Source organism: Leptodactylus fuscus, chromosome 7 (assembly GCF_031893055.1).
Source record: "Leptodactylus fuscus isolate aLepFus1 chromosome 7, aLepFus1.hap2, whole genome shotgun sequence".
Classification (NCBI taxonomy): Eukaryota; Metazoa; Chordata; class Amphibia; order Anura; family Leptodactylidae; genus Leptodactylus; species Leptodactylus fuscus.
Genome location: NC_134271.1, coordinates 144,461,971 through 144,480,681, shown reverse-complemented (window position 1 = coordinate 144,480,681; position 18,711 = coordinate 144,461,971). Strand labels below are relative to the sequence as shown.

General features: G+C 37.2%; 1 protein-coding gene across 1 annotated transcript in view; it reads left to right on the top strand.

The window, feature by feature from the left end:
• Positions 1-15,146: 15,146 nt before the first annotated feature.
• Positions 15,147-18,711, top strand: part of BCAN (brevican) — a 46,697-nt gene continuing 43,132 nt past the window's right edge. The window contains exon 1 of the mRNA XM_075283207.1: positions 15,147-15,225. The gene's annotated coding sequence lies outside the window, so the exon portion shown is untranslated. The remainder of the gene's footprint in view (positions 15,226-18,711) is intronic.

Below are 18,711 nucleotides of genomic sequence, written 5' to 3'. Positions count from 1 at the left end.
TTGCCTGTGGCAAGCATTGATGCGATTGGCCCTCCCCTCTACCAGAATAAAAGACGAGATGTTGTTTTTATACCGGGGGTCAAGGATAGCAAAGATCCAGTACTGGTTGTCCTCCATGATTTTGACAATACGCTTGTCGGTTGTAAAGCACCCCAACATGAACTCAGCCATGTCTGCCACAGTGTTAGTTGGCATGACTCCTCTGGCCCCACCGGAAAGTTCAATCTCCATTTCCTCCTCATCCTCCATGTCTACCCATCCGCGCTGCAACAATGGGACGATTCGAAGTTGCCCGGAAGCCTCCTGTATCACCATCACATCATCGGACAACTCTTCTTCCTCCTCCTCCTCCTCCTCCTCCTCCTCCTCCATTAAACGCGATGAAGCGGACAGATGTGTGGACCTACTCTCCAGCTGTGACGGATCGGATGCTATCCCTAACTCCTCTGTGTGATCTGAGTTATCCCTGATGTCAATCAGGGATTCTCTCAGAACACACAAGAGCGGGATTGTAAGGCTCACCATCGCATCCTCAGAGCTCACCCTCCTTGTGGACTCCTCAAACACCCGTAGGATGTCACAAAGGTCTCTCATCCATGGCCACTCATGGATGTGAAACTGAGGCAGCTGACTTTGTGGCACCCTAGGGTTTTGTAGCTGGTATTCCATCAAAGGTCTCTGCTGCTCAACCACTCTATTCAACATCTGAAACGTTGAGTTCCAGCGTGTGGGGACGTCGCACAAAAGCCGGTATTGTGGCACATGCAGGCGTTGCTGGAGAGATTTTAAGTTAGCAGCGGCTACTGTCGACTTGCGAAAGTGGGCGCACATGCGCCGCACTTTCACCAGTAGCTCTGGAACATTGGGGTAGCTCTTTAGGAAACGTTGCACCACTAGGTTGAAGACGTGGGCCAGGCATGGAACATGTTGGAGTCCGGCAAGCTCCAGAGCTGCTACCAGGTTCCGGCCGTTATCACAAACGACCATGCCTGGGCCCAGGTGCAGCGGCTCAAACCATATTGCCGTCTCATCGAGGAGGGCATCCCTCACCTCGGAGGCAGTGTGCTGTCTGTCCCCCAAGCTGATCAGCTTCAGCACAGCCTGCTGACGTCTACCAACGCCAGTGCTGCAACATTTCCAACTCGTAGCTGTGGGTCAATCTAACAGCGGAGGAGGAGGCGGTGGCGGAGGAGGAGGCGGTGGAGGAGGAGGAGGAGGGGGGTGTTCTTCTCGTGTCCCTGCCAGGAATGTTAGGCGGGGAGACGAGGTACACCGGGCCAGTTTGGGAAGCAGTCCCAGCCTCAACTACATTCACCCAGTGTGCCGTCAGTGAAATGTAGCGTCCCTGTCCGCATGCACTTGTCCACGCGTCGGTGGTCAAGTGGACCTTTGTGCAAAGCGCGGAACTAAGGGCCCGCCTGATGTTGAGTGACACGTGCTGGTGCAAGGCGGGGACGGCACACCGGGAGAAGTAGTGATGGCTAGGGACGGCATAGCGAGGTGCCGCAGTTGCCATCAGGTCCAGGAAGGCGGGAGTTTCAAAAAGCCGGAACGCCAACATCTCCTGGGCCAGCAGTTTAGCGATGTTGGCGTTCAAGGCTTGCGCGTGTGGGTGGTTAGCAGTGTATTTCTGCCGCCGCTCCAATGTCTGAGAGATGGTGGGTTGTTGTAAAGAAGCGCCTGATGGTGCCTTTGATGGTGCAGGAGAAGGAGATAAGACAGGAACAGGGGAGGATGAGGAAGAAGTCAACAAAGTGGCGGAGGCAGATGAAGTGGTGTCCTGGCTCGTCCTCTGGAGTGCATCGCCAGCACAGTCAGCAGAGGCAGTGGCAGAGGCAGTGGCAGTGGCGTGAACGGCAGGCGGCCTTTGTCCTGCCGTTGCTGCCTGCCACTGATTCCAGTGCTTGGATTCCAAATGACGGCGCATTGAAGTGGTGGACAGGTTGCTCTTCTCAGAGCCCCTAATCAATTTCGAGAGGCAAATTGTGCAGACAACACTATATCTGTCCTCGGCGCATTCCTTGAAAAAACTCCACACCTTCGAGAAACGTGCCCTCGAGGTGGGAGTTTTTCGGGGCTGGGTACGAACTGGAACATCTTGGGAGATTCCGGGTGTGGCCTGGCTTCGCCTAAGCTGCTGACCTCTGCCTCTGCCTCTAGCTACCCTTTTTGGTGCTGCACCTGCCTCAACATCCACACTACTTTCCCCGCTTGACATCCCCCCTGTCCAGGTCGGGTCAGTGTCCTCATCATCCACCACTTCCTCTTCCAACTCCTGTCTCATCTCCTCCTCCCGCACAATGCGCCGGTCAACTGGATGCCCTGACGGCAACTGCGTCACATCATCGTCGATGAGGGTGGGTTGCTGGTCATCAACCACCAAATCGAACGGAGATGGAGGAGACTCTAGTGTTTGAGCATCTGGACACAGATGCTCCTCTGTTAGGTTCGTGGAATCGTGACGTGGAGAGGCAGGTTGAGGGACAATGAAAGGAGCGGAGAACAGCTCTGGGGAGCAGGGACAGTTGGGGTTATTGTTCTGTGAAGCTTGGGAATTTTGGGAGGAAGGAGGACAAGACTGTTGGGTAATAGGAGGAGAGGAGGCAGAGTCTGACTGGCTGCTGGACAATGTGCTGTAAGCGTTATCCGACAGCCATTGCAAGACCTGTTCCTGGTTCTCGGGCCTACTAAGGTTTGTACCCTGCAGTTTAGTTAATGTGGCAAGCAACCCTGGCACTGTGGAGTGGCGCAATGCGTGCTGCCCCACAGGAGTAGGCACGAGACGCCCTGTGGCTTCACTGCTACCTTGCTCCCCAGAACCATTCCCCCGACCTCGCCCACGGCCTCGTCCACGTCCCTTTCCGGGAGCCTTGCGCATTTTGAATTCCCAGTTAGAAACTGGCACTATATACCAGTAGCAAAAATTGTGGGTGCACGTAACCCCAATATATTCTTTGAATTACCAGTCAGAAACTGGCACTATATGGCAGTAGCAAGAAATGAGGGTATTTATAACCCCAATATATTCTTTGAATTACCAGTCAGGAACTGGCACTATATACCAGTAGCAAGAAATGAGGGTATTTATAACCCCAATATATTCTTTGAATTCCCAGTCAGACAATGGCACTATATACCAGTAGCAAAAATTGTGGGTGCACGTAACCCCAATATATTCTTTGAATTACCAGACAGAAACTGGCACTATATGGCAGTAGCAAGAAATGAAGGTATTTGTAACCCCAATATATTCTTTGAATTCCCAGTCAGACAATGGCACTATATGGCAGTAGCAAAAATAGTGGGTGTATATAGCCCCAATTCTATTGCTAGGGGACTTGCAGGGTATTTCTGGGGTGAAGGTGGGGGGGCACACCGTTGGAACGGGTATCGGGGGTATATATCGGGTATACGGGAATACACTGACAGTGTATTCCATTCAGGATCCTGGGAAAGCTGGGTTACGGCGATTGAGCCCGTCAGTGCCACGTTACACTGACAAGCTTCTCCCTGGAATTTAGCTCTTACAAGAGCTGTTGTGGTTGTCTTCTCCTTCCTATCCTAGCCTGTCCCTGCCTACCCAGAATCTAAGCCCTAGCTAACTGGACGGAAACCTCCGTCCCCGGTGAATTGCAAGCTCAGAATGACGCGAACCTGGGCGGCGCTGTTCTTTTAAATTAGAGGTCACATGTTTTCGGCAGCCAATGGGTTTTTCCTACTTTTTTCAACGTCACCGGTGTCGTAGTTCCTGTCCCACCTACCCTGCGCTGTTATTGGAGCAAAAAAGGCGCCAGGGAAGGTGGGAGGGGAATCGAGTAATGGCGCACTTTACCACGCGGTGTTCGATTCGATTCGAACATGCCGAACAGCCTAATATCCGATCGAACATGAGTTCGATAGAACACTGTTCGCTCATCTCTATTCTACACCCGGGATCCCATCTGAATGCTTATGCAAGCGCCATGCCTCTTTCTCTATTTACACTATATCATTTGTTATATAGTGGCCATGTTATATCGATGTTCCTCAGACGTTGCAAGGACTGTTACCTCTGCCTTCCCTATACTTTACCGCTACCAACAATGTAACTTCCAAAACTGACTTGATTGTTCGCTCCGTTATCATCAGATAATTTATTAACTTCAATTATCAGTAATTTGAATGTTAAAGAGTTAATACCATCTTAGCCTCTTATGAGAATATCCCTGACTCCGCCTCCTGTAGTTGGGTGGAGCCAAAACTCCCATAGAGGTAAAAAGGAGTCACAGAAAGAGTACAGGACTGTCATGTTTAACTATAGGTGACAAAATGAGCCGTGTACTCTGCACTGTTTGGTCAATATGGAACGACCTTCTTAATGTTATGCTTCACATACACGCATCTATAGATATACAGTATATAGACATATAGATAGATATAAATATATAATACACAATCTTCCTTGACTTTGTAAATGATCCAGTGGTAGACAAGACAATGTGCAAGACCAAACAGGGAATCCAGTCAGATGAGCACCTGGAAAGTAAATGTGCGACACCATCACCTCACTTACAGAATCTTTGAACAGTGCCACATGTCACCTCTCTGTATACCGAAATAGTGTCCTCCTCCTCCTATATATACCGAAATAGTGTCCTCCTCCAATATATACAGAAATAATGTCCTCCTCCTCCTATATATACAGAAATAGTGTCCAACTCCTATATATACCTAAATCGATTCCCTCATCACTTTTCTAAATACACAATCTATTTCTACCGCGCTGACCCAGGCAGATCTGCAAAAGAAGCTCAGGATTCCTATAATAGAATCAAAGGCTGTGTTGTAGAAGACAAATTCATGTACACAGGAGTAGTATTATAGTAGTTATATTCTTGTACATAGGAGCAGTATTATAGTAGTTATATTCTTGTACATAGGAGCAGTATTATAGTAGTTATATTCTTGTACATAAGAGTAGTATTATAGTAGTTATATTCTTGTACATAGGAGTAGTATTATAGTAGTTATATTCTTGTACATAGGAGGTAGTATTATAGTAGTTATATTCTTGTACATAAAAGTAGTATTATTGTAGTTATATTCTTGTACATAGGAGCAGTATTATAGTACTTATATTCTTGTACATAGGAGCAGTATTATAGTAGTTATATTCTTGTACATAGGGGGCAGTATTATAGTAGTTATATTCTTGTACATAGGGGGCAGTATTATAGTAGTTATATTCTCGTACCTAGGAACAGTATTATAGTAGTTATATTCTTGTACATAGTAGTATTATTGTAGTTATATTCTTGTACATAGGAGGTAGTATTATAGTAGTTATATTCTTGTACATAGGGAGCAGTATTATAGTAGTTATATTCTTGTACATAGGAGTAGTATTATAGTAGTTATATTCTTGTACATAGGAGCAGTATTATAGTAGTTATATTCTTGTACATAGGAGTAGTATTATTGTAGTTATATTCTTGTACATAGGAGGTAGTATTATAGTAGTTATATTCTTGTACATAGGGAGCAGTATTATAGTAGTTATATTCTTGTACATAGGAGTAGTATTATAGTAGTTATATTCTTGTACATAGGAGTAGTATTATAGTAGTTATATTCTTGTACATACTAGTAGTATTATAGTCCTTATATTATTGTACATAGGAGTAGTATTATAGTAGTTATATTCTTGTACATAGTAGTAGTATTATAGTAGTTATATTCTTGTACATAGGAGCAGTATTAAAGTCGTTATATTCTTGTACATAGGAGCAGTATTATAGTAGTTATATTCTTGTACGTAGGAGCAGTATTATAGTAGTTATATTCTTGTACATAGGAGAAGTATTATAGTAGTTATATTCTTGTACATAGGAGCAGTATTATAGTAGTTATATTCTTGTACATAGGAGCAGTATTATAGTAGTTATATTCTTGTACGTAGGAGTAGTATTATAGTAGTTATATTCTTGTACATAGGAGTAGTATTATAGTAGTTATATTCTTGTACATAGGAGGTAGTATTATAGTAGTTATATTCTTGTACATAGCAATAGTATTATAGTAGTTATATTCTTGTACGTAGGAGCAGTATTATAGTAGTTATATTCTTGTACGTAGGAGCAGTATTATAGTAGTTATATTCTTGTACGTAGGAGCAGTATTATAGTAGTTATATTCTTGTACATAGGAGTAGTATTATAGTAGTTATATTCTTGTACATAGGAGGTAGTATTATAGTAGTTATATTCTTGTACATAGCAATAGTATTATAGTAGTTATATTCCTGTACATAAGAGCAGTATTATAGTAGTTATATTCTTGTACATAGGAGGTAGTATTATAGTAGTTATATTCTTGTACATAGGAGCAGTATTATAGTAGTTATATTCTTGTACATAGGAGCAGTATTATAGTAGTTATATTCTTGTACATAGGAGCAGTAATATAGTAGTTATATTCTTGTACATAGGAGCAGTATTATAATAGGTATATTGTTGTACATAACGGGCAGTATTATAGTAGTTATATTCTTGTACATAGGGAGCAGTATTATAGTAGTTATATTCTTGTACATAGGAGCAGTATTATAGTAGTTATATTCTTGTACATAGGGGCAGTATTATAGTAGTTATATTCTTCAAACAACAACACTTTAAGAAAAAATTAGAGAAGTAGCTCACCTGTCTTCCGTTAACTTGTCCTCCTATGGTGCACAACCCTGTTCTCCTTGACCTCTTGGAGCAAAACGATGAGAAAAAATTCCATAAAGAGGATTCAAACCAAGTTTGAAGGATCTGCAGCTCAGGGGAGTTTAAAAATCAAAAAACTTTATTTCATACTTTTAAAAGGACTCACCCCAAATGGGTGAAAACATACAGTGGTTTAACATCAAGACATAGTGAAAAAAAGGTAGGAAAAATGTGAAAATAAAACCAAAAACCGCTAACGCGTTTTAGGACTGATTTTTAGTGTCCCTTAATCATAGCGGAATACAGCCTACACGATGTGTTTCTTCGATATTCTTGTACATAGGAGCAGTATTATAGTAGTTATATTCTTGTACATAGGGGGCAGTATTATAGTAGTTATATCTTTGTACATAGGAGTAGTATTATAGTAGTTGTATTCTTGTACATAGGAGTAGTATTATAGTAGTTATATTCTTGTACATAGGGGGCAGTATTATAGTAGTTACATTCTTGTACATAGGAGTAGTATTATAGTAGTTATATTCTTGTACATAGGGGGCAGTATTATAGTAGTTATATCTTTGTACATAGGAGTAGTATTATAGTAGTTGTATTCTTGTACATAGGAGTAGTATTATAGTAGTTATATTCTTGTACATAGGGAGCAGTATTATAGTAGTTACATTCTTGTACATAGGAGTAGTATTATAGAAGTTATATTCTTGTACATAGGGGGCAGTATTATAGTAGTTATATTCTTGTACATAGGAGTAGTATTATAGTAGTTATATTCTTGTACATAGGGAGCAGTATTATAGTAGTTATATTCTTGTACATAGGAGCAGTATTATAGTAGTTATATCTTTGTACATAGGAGTAGTATTATAGTAGTTGTATTCTTGTACATAGGAGTAGTATTATAGTAGTTATATTCTTGTACATAGGGAGCAGTATTATAGTAGTTACATTCTTGTACATAGGAGTAGTATTATAGAAGTTATATTCTTGTACATAGGAGCAGTATTAGTTATATTCTTGTACATAGGAGTAGTATTATAGTAGTTATATTCTTGTACATAGGGAGCAGTATTATAGTAGTTATATTCTTGTACATAGGAGCAGTATTATAGTAGTTATATCCTTGTACGTAGGAGTAGTATTATAGTAGTTATATTCTTGTACGTAGGAGCAGTATTATAGTAGTTATATTCTTGTACGTAGGAGCAGTATTATAGTAGTTATATTCTTGTACGTAGGAGCAGTATTATAGTAGTTATATTCTTGTACGTAGGAGCAGTATTATAGTAGTTATATTCTTGTACGTAGGAGCAGTATTATAGTAGTTATATTCTTGTACGTAGGAGCAGTATTATAGTAGTTATATTCTTGTACGTAGGAGCAGTATTATAGTAGTTATATTCTTGTACGTAGGAGCAGTATTATAGTAGTTATATTCTTGTACGTAGGAGCAGTATTATAGTAGTTATATTCTTGTACGTAGGAGCAGTATTATAGTAGTTATATTCTTGTACGTAGGAGCAGTATTATAGTAGTTATATTCTTGTACGTAGGAGCAGTATTATAGTAGTTATATTCTTGTACGTAGGAGCAGTATTATAGTAGTTATATTCTTGTACGTAGGAGCAGTATTATAGTAGTTATATTCTTGTACGTAGGAGCAGTATTATAGTAGTTATATTCTTGTACGTAGGAGCAGTATTATAGTAGTTATATATTTGTACGTAGGAGCAGTATTATAGTAGTTATATTCTTGTACGTAGGAGCAGTATTATAGTAGTTATATTCTTGTACGTAGGAGCAGTATTATAGTAGTTATATTCTTGTACGTAGGAGCAGTATTATAGTAGTTATATTCTTGTACGTAGGAGCAGTATTATAGTAGTTATATTCTTGTACGTAGGAGCAGTATTATAGTAGTTATATTCTTGTACGTAGGAGCAGTATTATAGTAGTTATATTCTTGTACGTAGGAGCAGTATTATAGTAGTTATATTCTTGTACGTAGGAGCAGTATTATAGTAGTTATATTCTTGTACGTAGGAGCAGTATTATAGTAGTTATATTCTTGTACGTAGGAGCAGTATTATAGTAGTTATATTCTTGTACGTAGGAGCAGTATTATAGTAGTTATATTCTTGTACGTAGGAGCAGTATTATAGTAGTTATATTCTTGTACGTAGGAGCAGTATTATAGTAGTTATATTCTTGTACGTAGGAGCAGTATTATAGTAGTTATATTCTTGTACGTAGGAGCAGTATTATAGTAGTTATATTCTTGTACGTAGGAGCAGTATTATAGTAGTTATATTCTTGTACGTAGGAGCAGTATTATAGTAGTTATATTCTTGTACGTAGGAGCAGTATTATAGTAGTTATATTCTTGTACGTAGGAGCAGTATTATAGCAGTTATATTCTTGTACGTAGGAGCAGTATTATAGCAGTTATATTCTTGTACGTAGGAGCAGTATTATAGCAGTTATATTCTTGTACGTAGGAGTAGTATTATAGCAGTTATATTCTTGTACGTAGGAGCAGTATTATAGCAGTTATATTCTTGTACGTAGGAGTAGTATTATAGCAGTTATATTCTTGTACGTAGGAGCTGTATTATAGCAGTTATATTCTTGTCCATAGGAGCTGTATTATAGCAGTTATATTCTTGTACATAGGAGCAGTATTATAGCAGTTATATTCTTGTACATAGGAGCAGTATTATAGTAGTCATATTCTTGTACATAGGAGTAGTATTATAGTAGTCATATTCTTGTACATAGGAGTAGTATTATAGTAGTTATATTCTTGTACATAGGAGCAGTATTATAGTAGTTATATTCTTGTACATAGGAGTAGTATTATAGTAGTTATATTCTTGTACATAGGAGTAGTATTATAGTAGTTATATTCTTGTACATAGGAGTAGTATTATAGTAGTTATATTCTTGTACATAGGAGGTAGTATTATAGTAGTTATATTCTTGTACATAAAAGTAGTATTATTGTAGTTATATTCTTGTACATAGGAGCAGTATTATAGTACTTATATTCTTGTACATAGGAGCAGTATTATAGTAGTTATATTCTTGTACATAGGGGGCAGTATTATAGTAGTTATATTCTTGTACATAGGGGGCAGTATTATAGTAGTTATATTCTCGTACCTAGGAACAGTATTATAGTAGTTATATTCTTGTACATAGTAGTATTATTGTAGTTATATTCTTGTACATAGGAGGTAGTATTATAGTAGTTATATTCTTGTACATAGGGAGCAGTATTATAGTAGTTATATTCTTGTACATAGGAGTAGTATTATAGTAGTTATATTCTTGTACATAGGAGCAGTATTATAGTAGTTATATTCTTGTACATAGGAGTAGTATTATTGTAGTTATATTCTTGTACATAGGAGGTAGTATTATAGTAGTTATATTCTTGTACATAGGGGCAGTATTATAGTAGTTATATTCTTGTACATAGGAGTAGTATTATAGTAGTTATATTCTTGTACATAGGAGTAGTATTATAGTAGTTATATTCTTGTACATACTAGTAGTATTATAGTCCTTATATTATTGTACATAGGAGTAGTATTATAGTAGTTATATTCTTGTACATAGGAGTAGTATTATAGTAGTTATATTCTTGTACATAGGAGCAGTATTAAAGTCGTTATATTCTTGTACATAGGAGCAGTATTATAGTAGTTATATTCTTGTACGTAGGAGCAGTATTATAGTAATTATATTCTTGTACGTAGGAGCAGTATTATAGCAGTTATATTCTTGTACATAGGAGCAGTATTATAGTAGTTATATTCTTGTACATAGGAGCAGTATTATAGTAGTTATATTCTTGTACATAGGAGCAGTATTATAGTAGTTATATTCTTGTACGTAGGAGTAGTATTATAGTAGTTATATTCTTGTACATAGGAGTAGTATTATAGTAGTTATATTCTTGTACATAGGAGGTAGTATTATAGTAGTTATATTCTTGTACATAGCAATAGTATTATAGTAGTTATATTCTTGTACGTAGGAGCAGTATTATAGTAGTTATATTCTTGTACGTAGGAGCAGTATTATAGTAGTTATATTCTTGTACGTAGGAGCAGTATTATAGTAGTTATATTCTTGTACATAGGAGTAGTATTATAGTAGTTATATTCTTGTACATAGGAGGTAGTATTATAGTAGTTATATTCTTGTACATAGCAATAGTATTATAGTAGTTATATTCCTGTACATAAGAGCAGTATTATAGTAGTTATATTCTTGTACATAGGAGGTAGTATTATAGTAGTTATATTCTTGTACATAGGAGCAGTATTATAGTAGTTATATTCTTGTACATAGGAGCAGTATTATAGTAGTTATATTCTTGTACATAGGAGCAGTATTATAGTAGTTATATTCTTGTACATAGGAGCAGTAATATAGTAGTTATATTCTTGTACATAGGAGCAGTATTATAATAGGTATATTGTTGTACATAACGGGCAGTATTATAGTAGTTATATTCTTGTACATAGGGAGCAGTATTATAGTAGTTATATTCTTGTACATAGGAGCAGTATTATAGTAGTTATATTCTTGTACATAGGGGCAGTATTATAGTAGTTATATTCTTCAAACAACAACACTTTAAGAAAAAATTAGAGAAGTAGCTCACCTGTCTTCCGTTAACTTGTCCTCCTATGGTGCACAACCCTGTTCTCCTTGACCTCTTGGAGCAAAACGATGAGAAAAAATTCCATAAAGAGGATTCAAACCAAGTTTGAAGGATCTGCAGCTCAGGGGAGTTTAAAAATCAAAAAACTTTATTTCATACTTTTAAAAGGACTCACCCCAAATGGGTGAAAACATACAGTGGTTTAACATCAAGACATAGTGAAAAAAAGGTAGGAAAAATGTGAAAATAAAACCAAAAACCGCTAACGCCTTTTAGGACTGATTTTTAGTGTCCCTTAATCATAGCGGAATACAGCCTACACGATGTGTTTCTTCGATATTCTTGTACATAGGAGCAGTATTATAGTAGTTATATTCTTGTACATAGGGGGCAGTATTATAGTAGTTATATCTTTGTACATAGGAGTAGTATTATAGTAGTTGTATTCTTGTACATAGGAGTAGTATTATAGTAGTTATATTCTTGTACATAGGGGGCAGTATTATAGTAGTTATATTCTTGTACATAGGAGTAGTATTATAGTAGTTATATTCTTGTACATAGGGAGCAGTATTATAGTAGTTATATTCTTGTACATAGGAGCAGTATTATAGTAGTTATATCTTTGTACATAGGAGTAGTATTATAGTAGTTGTATTCTTGTACATAGGAGTAGTATTATAGTAGTTATATTCTTGTACATAGGGAGCAGTATTATAGTAGTTACATTCTTGTACATAGGAGTAGTATTATAGAAGTTATATTCTTGTACATAGGAGCAGTATTAGTTATATTCTTGTACATAGGAGTAGTATTATAGTAGTTATATTCTTGTACATAGGGAGCAGTATTATAGTAGTTATATTCTTGTACATAGGAGCAGTATTATAGTAGTTATATCCTTGTACGTAGGAGTAGTATTATAGTAGTTATATTCTTGTACGTAGGAGCAGTATTATAGTAGTTATATTCTTGTACGTAGGAGCAGTATTATAGTAGTTATATTCTTGTACGTAGGAGCAGTATTATAGTAGTTATATTCTTGTACGTAGGAGCAGTATTATAGTAGTTATATTCTTGTACGTAGGAGCAGTATTATAGTAGTTATATTCTTGTACGTAGGAGCAGTATTATAGTAGTTATATTCTTGTACGTAGGAGCAGTATTATAGTAGTTATATTCTTGTACGTAGGAGCAGTATTATAGTAGTTATATTCTTGTACGTAGGAGCAGTATTATAGTAGTTATATTCTTGTACGTAGGAGCAGTATTATAGTAGTTATATTCTTGTACGTAGGAGCAGTATTATAGTAGTTATATTCTTGTACGTAGGAGCAGTATTATAGTAGTTATATTCTTGTACGTAGGAGCAGTATTATAGTAGTTATATTCTTGTACGTAGGAGCAGTATTATAGTAGTTATATTCTTGTACGTAGGAGCAGTATTATAGTAGTTATATTCTTGTACGTAGGAGCAGTATTATAGTAGTTATATTCTTGTACGTAGGAGCAGTATTATAGTAGTTATATTCTTGTACGTAGGAGCAGTATTATAGTAGTTATATTCTTGTACGTAGGAGCAGTATTATAGTAGTTATATTCTTGTACGTAGGAGCAGTATTATAGTAGTTATATTCTTGTACGTAGGAGCAGTATTATAGTAGTTATATTCTTGTACGTAGGAGCAGTATTATAGTAGTTATATTCTTGTACGTAGGAGCAGTATTATAGTAGTTATATTCTTGTACGTAGGAGCAGTATTATAGTAGTTATATTCTTGTACGTAGGAGCAGTATTATAGTAGTTATATTCTTGTACGTAGGAGCAGTATTATAGTAGTTATATTCTTGTACGTAGGAGCAGTATTATAGTAGTTATATTCTTGTACGTAGGAGCAGTATTATAGTAGTTATATTCTTGTACGTAGGAGCAGTATTATAGTAGTTATATTCTTGTACGTAGGAGCAGTATTATAGTAGTTATATTCTTGTACGTAGGAGCAGTATTATAGTAGTTATATTCTTGTACGTAGGAGCAGTATTATAGTAGTTATATTCTTGTACGTAGGAGCAGTATTATAGTAGTTATATTCTTGTACGTAGGAGCAGTATTATAGTAGTTATATTCTTGTACGTAGGAGCAGTATTATAGTAGTTATATTCTTGTACGTAGGAGCAGTATTATAGTAGTTATATTCTTGTACGTAGGAGCAGTATTATAGTAGTTATATTCTTGTACGTAGGAGCAGTATTATAGTAGTTATATTCTTGTACGTAGGAGCAGTATTATAGCAGTTATATTCTTGTACGTAGGAGCAGTATTATAGCAGTTATATTCTTGTACGTAGGAGCAGTATTATAGCAGTTATATTCTTGTACGTAGGAGCAGTATTATAGCAGTTATATTCTTGTACGTAGGAGTAGTATTATAGCAGTTATATTCTTGTACGTAGGAGTAGTATTATAGCAGTTATATTCTTGTACGTAGGAGCTGTATTATAGCAGTTATATTCTTGTCCGTAGGAGCTGTATTATAGCAGTTATATTCTTGTACATAGGAGCAGTATTATAGCAGTTATATTCTTGTACATAGGAGCAGTATTATAGTAGTCATATTCTTGTACATAGGAGTAGTATTATAGTAGTCATATTCTTGTACATAGGAGTAGTATTATAGTAGTTATATTCTTGTACATAGGAGTAGTATTATAGTAGTTATATTCTTGTACATAGGAGTAGTATTATAGAAGTTATATTCTTGTACATAGGAGCAGTATTATAGTAGTTATATTCTTGTACATAGGAGGTAGTATTATAGTAGTTATATTCTTCTACATAGGAGCAGTATTATAGTAGTTATATTCTTCTACATAGGAGTAGTATTATAGTAGTTATATTCTTGTACATAGGAGTAGTATTATAGTAGTTATATTCTTGTACATAGGAGCAGTATTATAGTAGTTATATTCTTGTACATAGGAGTAGTATTATAGTAGTTATATTCTTGTACATAGGAGCAGTATTATAGTAGTTATATTCTTGTACATAGGAGCAGTATTATAGCAGGTATATTATTGTACATAACGGGCAGTATGAGTTGGTTTTATTTAATAGACTGTATCACTAGATATAGTTACTAGACTTTCTCTTATACATCACTACTGTCAGTACTCTTATGAGCGAGAGCTGGTCTAGAGCTATTATCCGGCTTCCTGGTCTTTATCCAACTTTCCCAGAAAGAGATAAAACCAGATATCAGTTGAATAGAATATCTAACAGTTTGTCAGAGGTAAATGACGGAACATTTTTATTGATTTCAAGGAGAATTACGCTCTACAATCACAGGGCCCATCATTTCGCTTTCGTCAGCCACACTGTCCCAGACTGTAAGGACTGGCCACATCCATCATTTCTGCCGTAACAAACTCTGCAGTTTGTGTTAAGTCTAATGAATCAGCAAGGAAGCCATTGATTCAACAAAATGCTTATTCCCACCCCAGTATGTCCCCCTCCCTCTCTGAAATAACCCCCCTGCACCCATTATTCCTGTATGATCCTGTGTCTCTCCTCTGCTCCCTCCCAGTTCTGCTTTCCAGGGGATGACGGAGGTAGAAAGGAGCAAGTGCAGATGCATTGGCTAATGATGGTGTGAGCCAGGAGGATTTCTCCACCAGAGAGCTCAGCATTAGCAGTGAGAGGCGGTCGCACTGGGTATCCTGTAACACTAGATCCTGGCTCAGCTGCCTGGGAAACTGCAGTTCACCTCCGCATTGCCCCAACTGCAACATCCTCACAAGTCTGCACCACAGAAACTTGCATCTGCTCCTCCTGTCTCCTCAGCACACAAGTAAGTCACCTCGCTGCTCACATCGCATACACATTCAGCAAAGTTGTCAGATGTAGCAGAGCTGAGATTGTTATTTCATACAAATCATTGTGATGTTATCTGAGGTTTTATAGAAGGCTGCAGCCAAACCTACTGCATTGCCTGAACTCAGAGAGTTTGCATGGGGCAGAATACAAGTTCAGTCTACTATATCTAGATATATAGAGCAATACTGGGGCAGGATGTAAAGGGACAAGGATTTTACTTTATCAAGTTATAGTTTGTGCAATGAATAACAGGGAAGGATATGGAGGACGTAATGTAAGGAGCTCAAGGTGATTTATATGAAGGGAGGTTATGAGATATATACTAAGAGAAATAGATAGATAGATAGATAGATAGATAGATAGATAGATAGATAGATAGATAGATAGATAGATAGGAGATAGATAGATAGATAGATAGGAGATGATAGATAGATAGATAGATAGATAGATAGATAGATAGATAGATAGATAGATAGATAGATAGATAGATAGACCTAGACAGATAGCTGGATAGATAGACCTAGACAGATTAGATAGATAGATAGATAGATAGATAGATAGATAGATAGATAGATAGATAGGAGATAGATAGATGATAGATAGATATGGGATAGATAGATAGATAGATAGATAGATAGATAGATAGATAGATAGATAGATAATTAGATAGATAGATAAATAGGAAATAGATAGATGGATAGATAGATAGATAGATAGATAGATAGATATGGGATAGATAGATAGATAGATAGATAGATAGATAGATAGATAGATAGATAGGAGATAGATAGATAGATAGATAGATAGATAGATAGGAAATAGATAGATAGATAATTAGATAGATAGATAGATAAATAGGAAATAGATAGATAGATAGATAGATAGATAGATAGGAAATAGATAGATAGATAATTAGATAGATAGATAGATAGATAAATAGGAAATAGATAGATAGATAGGAAATAGATAGATAGATAGATAGATAGATAGATAGATAGATATGGGATAGATAGATAGATAGATAGATAGATAGATATGAGATAGATAGATAGATAGATAGATAGATAGATAGATAGATAGGAAATAGATAGATAGATACATAGATAGGAGATAGATAGATATGGGATAGATAGATAGATATGGGATAGATAGATAGATAGGAAATAGATAGATAGATAGATAGATAGATAGATAGATAGATAGATATGAGATAGATAGATATGAGATAGATAGATAGATAGATAGATAGACCTAGACGGATGGATAGATAGATAGATAGATAGATAGATAGATAGATAGATAGATAGATAGGATATACATATATATATATATATATATATATATATATATATATATATATATATATATATTAGACTAATAGATACATAGAGTCGAGCTGGATATACAGATTAATATATATATATATATATATATATATATACATAATTTAGATGAATAGATGTACACTATGTATATATGTATCTATCAATCTAAATCAGATACAAAGGAACTTAGAAATTTTTATAAAGATAGAAAGAACGAAAAATTGATAGATAAATCTTCAAGGAAATTATCGTATTTCAATCCCATTAAATTATCTGATGACCCTCGAATTATTTCCATTTTTGAATGCTCACAGCAGCACAGAACATTTTAGGAGGAACATAGAGTATTCATGTGAACATGGCTGTGTGCACAGTATTTGGTTGTGGTCGCAGGTTTGGTGACCCGTACATCGTACAATTTCTACATGTGTCTAGCCATCTTTAGCAGGTTCACCACATATGAACCCTTCCCTCTCTCCATCACTAGTCTAGGATTGGAACCGGAGGAGACATTTGGATGGGGTCAGTCCTTTTCAGGCTTGTCTTATTCAGTTTCTTCAGAAGAAACGTGACCACCGGCCACCAGGGATATTATTCACCCCTGGACCACTAGGGACAGTACTGTCACTGCTGACCACAGGGTTTCAGGAGCCAGACCCATGGCCATTAACTGATCATCATCCAGGCACAGGGAATGTCAGTATGAAGCCACTGGGCCACCAGGGATACTACTAACCAAGTGACCCACCACGATCAGGGTAGGATAGAAACATCTGGACCATCAGAATGGTTGGGACCAATATACCACTAAGGCACAAATATATTCAATAGTAAGTCCCGAACCCACCCATCAGCCTAGAACTAGGCGAAGCTCCCAAAATTTGTTCCGGATCCGGATGGCTCAGACCTCTGATTTGTTTTGGGTCAGTATAAACCTTAAAGGAAATTATTATACTATGGGGTCTCTTCTTCTTACACTAGAAAATAATAGGTGGAGGCCAAGGGGAGGGGACAAACATAAAAAAATAATAGTCATACTCACCTCCCCTCACCTCTTCTGGGTTTCTGGGTCCAACGCTCTCACTGGTGACCTAATGTGCTCTCTCTCAGTCTCCTTGGTGATGTCATGATTCTTGGCATGCCCATGGCCCAATCACAGGCCTCTGCGGTGGCCCCGGGTATGTGATGTCACCAGGAGCGCTGGATGCTACAAGGAGGCCCACACAAGGTGAGGGGAGGTGAGTATAAAAGTTGTATATGTTTGTCACCTCCCCTGGGGCTCCACCGATTATGCTCTGGGGTCTGAAAACACCCGAGAGTACAATAATTTACCGCGGTGGCCATTTAAATTCATCCGAAACAAATCCCAAATTTTTCGGTTTTAACAATTGGGATATGCACATCGAACCCGGCACATCATACCGAAGCTTTTTGCCCATCTCTACTTAGGACTTATTTCAGCCTTAGGGGCCTGATGTTACCCAGAAAGCTGGATACATCCTCCATATAATAGAGAGCAGACGTCCCGCCATCTCTACAGACAGGAATGTGGGATGGATGGTCACAGGTCTGTGTGATATTTATATGGACAAGTCTGTAAATGAGCAGCAGACAAAGGCTTTAGTATATACAGTATGTCCTATCATATACTAGGTCAGTGCCCATATAGTACAACCGTACAGTGCACATACATAGCACAGCTGGGAATATACTAGAAGGCCAAATGGCAGGACGCATGGTATAACGGCACACAGGAGAGACTTATAGTTGTGATATATGTAAGTACCTTATAGCGATCATGTATAGGGCGGTGCTATGTTATAGGTGATTTTATAGTAGTAGTGCTATATAGTAGTGTCACAGGGTATATTATAGGTGATTTTATAGTAGTAGTGCTATATAGTAGTGTCACAGGGTATATTAGAGGTGATTTTATAGTAGTAGTGCTATATAGTAGTGTCACAGGGTATATTAGAGGTGATTTTATAGTAGTAGTGCTATATAGTAGTGTCACAGGGTATATTAGAGGTGATTTTATAGTAGTAGTGCTATATAGTAGTGTCACAGGACATATTATAGGTGATTTTATAGTAGTAGTGCTATATATTAGTGTCACAGGGTATATTAGAGGTGAT